Source organism: Populus euphratica, unplaced genomic scaffold, assembly GCF_000495115.2.
Source record: "Populus euphratica unplaced genomic scaffold, PopEup_1.0 scaffold564.1, whole genome shotgun sequence".
NCBI classification, from domain to species: Eukaryota; Viridiplantae; Streptophyta; class Magnoliopsida; order Malpighiales; family Salicaceae; genus Populus; species Populus euphratica.
The window spans coordinates 34,136-38,588 of NW_011500443.1; positions in this window are offsets into that span (position 1 = coordinate 34,136).

Below are 4,453 nucleotides of genomic sequence, written 5' to 3' on the forward strand. Positions count from 1 at the left end.
TTTAGCTGGTTGTATTGGTTTCCCTAACTAATCAAGTTAGGTCTTGAGTTTTCTGTTTGGTGGCTAGCCTGTAGCCATCTGTTGTTTTATATTTCTGTTCTCATTGTAAATCTGGGGTATGCCCCTTATAATCTTTGTATCATTTTCCTTTAATATATATGTCAACTTACCAAAAAAAAAGGTTATGCCTCTATTTATAATGATTCTAGACTTAAAGAAACCCTAATGAACCCCCCTTAGGTGGACTTATATGTAGCCCACTTACAATTGACCCAAATAAGTAATAATAACCCAAAAACTAAGAAGAAAATACTAAAAATACTAAAAATCCGAAAATACCATCCTAAATAAGCTAGAATCAGATTTGTCACCCTTAAGAAGTCCTAAACAAAATTGGAAAAAATCTGATTTGAATATGCTAGAATCAGATTTGTCACCATTAAGAAGTCCCAAATAGACTAGGAAATCTGATCTGAAGGTAGAATGTATTCTAAAGTCTTCTTTCCTTTTGTAGCTCGGATGAATAAGGAATCCTTGTAAGAAAAGGATTCTGAAATAATTATGAATCCTTGCCACACTTGGAAACTATGTTGCATCCTATTAAACATCCTTGTAGAATTAGTATATTTCCAAAATAAGCTGCCACGTCCCTTTAGGAAAAGAATCCTAGCTAAATAGGAAGTCCACAAGTCAAAAGGAAGTAAATAACAAAATTCGTACAGCCTTTGTTGACCCCGTATTGAGATACCTTCCCGAACTCCGATTGACCACAAGTCAAGGTAATACAATATGTCAGGAGACTCCACGTAACATTTCAGCTCCATCCAACGGTCGGATTGACAATTATGGCTGTTGCCGTAAAACTGGATAGTTGCACATTTTACATCAAAATCCAAATTTGACCTTGCTTGGATCATATCATTCCCTCTCTCTTCAAGATGATTCATCCTCGAATCACCAATAAGTTGGATGGACAATTTCTTATCCTCTTTTTGAAGCCTTTGGAGTTCTTTTTTTGCAAACAATCGTCGCCAACAACTTTGGATGAAAGTTGCAGCCATTCTATTTTGTATATCATCATTGCAGTCCTTTTTCTCCTCTTTTTTTGAAGCTTGCTAGGCATTGATTGTTGCCGATAACACATCAAGTTCTTGCTTCATCTCCCCTAGAATACGGGATAGAGTCTTTGATTCTTTTTTTGGAACACTAATCTCTTTATCTCTCTCCCTTTGATACCACCTCTCATTTTGAATCTGCATTTTCTTTTGCCATAGCACCTCATCAAAATACATTAAATCCCTTCGATTCTACGCAGCGGAAAATCTTCCCAGTAGCCTTTGGTCTCATCCTTAAAACCACCATCACAAATATCATCAAATTGAGGCTCAAAATCCTCATAATCAGCCCACCTTGACCTTCCGTCCCTACTGCCATTGTTAGATTTCCGTTCAACCCCAACCTTTCTCACGTCTTGGGTACATGTTCCAGCCACGCTTCCATGTTTTCCCACCTTCTCAAGTCTGTCACACACGTTCCCCATCATGAAATTCATGCTTTTCATCATTTTCATCATGGCTTGCATTTGGAAATTAAGTTCTCTCTCGGGATGGGGTGGTGTGTTGTTTTGATCTGACATGATAGTAGTACCTGCAAAACTTGGTTAATGGTAAAAAAAAAAAATTATCCTCACGCCGCTCGTGTTTCGCTCAAACAATCAATATCCTAACACGCTCACACCTCTCATCTCACCTTCTTGCGAAACTAAAACCATCACCAAATTGAACCAACTTGGCAGTGCAATCCAAATAGATATATGACTCAAGAAGCAATAACAACTAGAAAACAAGAAAAACGAAGTTGCAATGATAGTCTCGCGAGTAGCAAACCAGTCTGTCCGAAATATGAACGAAACTGAAGACTCGAATAAAAAACAGAAACAAAAAAATAAACAACACCCACATCTGATGGATATGATGGAAATGGAATCAACGGAAGGCAAGAGAATTTCAAACGTTGATGCAAGACAGACTCGTTTACGACAAGTTAAGTCTGAATCTGGAACCTGAAGTAAATGATGTCCAATTGAGTTAAAATTTCAGATATGGTGCGATATCAACCTAAATAGACAGAAAATAAATTTTGATCAATTTATGACAAGGTTTGATATACTGATGCAAAAACATTATGAATTAGACCTGATTAGACCTGAATTTGAAACTCAAAGAAAACGATATCCAATTGACCCCAAATTTGATATGTAATGCGACTAGGACACCAGTAATTTGGATATCAAATTTAAGCTAATTCCGAGTTGATTTGATCCAATTGTGTCTTGTTTAGTTTTCTGTGGCAAAATCCAATAAACGTCTTTTTGAACAATTTTTTTTTCTCTTTCTTTTTTTATTTTTTTTGTTTTTGATGTTACTGGTATATTTTGAACAATAACAATAACAGAATGAAATAGCAATTTTTTTTTATTTTTATATGCCGCAAATTAGATACTAATGAATTTTTGTGGAATTAACAAGAAACGAAAATTTCAAGAGGATATAACCTGATTAATGGAGCCAAGCTCTGATACCAAATGATGTGAACCTCGTGATCACATGATCACGCAACCCACACGCAAAGACGCCAATTCCCGGAAAGCAAAGTAAATCAGGTTTGATAGGAGTGTGACACAAAGATAACTAAGTAAATCAGGTTTGATCCGGAAAGCCAAGTAAATCAGGTTTGATAGGAGTGTGACACAAAGATAACTTGTACCTAGGCACCAGCACTATTGGAAACGGAAACCCCCACCCAACAAATATTGATTCGCGAACGAGAAGTATAAGGATGACGCCACGAAGACAATTGTTCTTCGATAAGTCGTTTTTTAGTTCATTAGAGAACCATGGAAGGGAGATTATCTCACCAACACACATACACACAAAGTGCGGCAAACAAGAAGTTTTATTTATCTGAATAGTCTTTTTCCACATGTTTGGTTATGCCTCTATTTATAGTGATTCTAGACTTAAAAGAAACCCTAATGAACCCCCTTTAGGTGGACTTATATGTAGCCCACTTACAATTGACCCAAATAAGTAATAATAACCCAAAAACTAAGAAGAAAATACTAAAAATACTAAAAATCCGAAAATACCATCCTAAATAAGCTAGAATCAGATTTGTCACCCTTAAGAAGCCCTAAACAAAATTGGAAAAATCTGATTTGGAAAATTTGTGTTGCTGCCCCCTTTGATGTCCTTGATTAGCTTGGAATTCCTTGTTTAACTTGGACAATGAAGGTAGAATGTATTCTAAAGTCTTCTTTCCTTTTGTAGCTCGGATGAATAAGGAATCCTTGTAAGAAAAGGATTTTGAAATAATAATGAATCCTTGCTACTTGGAAACTATGTTGCAGCCCATTAAACATCCTTGTAGAATTAGTATATTTCCAAAATAAGCTGCCACGTCCCTTTAGGAAAAGAATCCTAGCCAAATAGAAAGTCCACAAGTCAAAAGGAAGTAAATAACAAAATCCGTACAGCCTCTGGTGACCCGTATTGAGATACCTTCCCGAACTCCGATTGACCTGAAATTTTAACCCAAGGTAATAAAACCTTCCCGAACTCCGATTGACCACAAGTCAAGGTAATACAATATGTCAGGAGACTCCACGTAACATTTCAGCTCGATCCAACGGTCGGATTGAGAATTATGACTATTACCGTAAAATTGGATTGTTGCACATTTTACATCAAAATTCAAATTTGACCTTGCTTGGATCGTATCATTCATATTGTATTACCTTGGGTTAAAATTTCAGCTCGATCCAACGGTTGAATTGAGAATTATGACTATTGCCGTAAAATTGGATAGTTGCACATTTTACATCAAAATTCAAATTTGGCCTTGCTTGGATCGTATCACTAAAGGTTTTAACTCAAGGTCAATTCTGCTGCAGAAACACTACTCTTTGTGAACCATAAGCAAAATACCTTAGAATAAATTGAAACTTCATATTTTGTGTATTGGGGATGAGATTGCACTATATATTAAATTTGGTCTTATTTTGATAACTGATTCTGGAGGTTTTAATAAGGGTTCAATTCTACCGCAAACTGATCATACAAGGGGTTTGGGTACCTAGACATAAACAAACGACCTAATGGAGGTCCATTAGGGTTTCTTTAAGTCCAAGTTCAGTATAAATAAAGGCATAACAGAACATGTAAGGTTACGCAATTTTCAGATCAATAAACTTCTTTGCTGCACTTATTGTGTATTGGTGGGATAATCTCCCTTTCTTGGTTTTCTAAAGAACTGAAAATGATTTATCAAAGAACAACTGTCTTTATGGTGTCATCCTTATACTTCTCTTTCTCGAATCAATATTAATTGGGTGGGGGTTTCCGTTTCTAATAGTGTTGGTGCCTAGGTATAAGTTCTCTTTGTGTCACGCTCC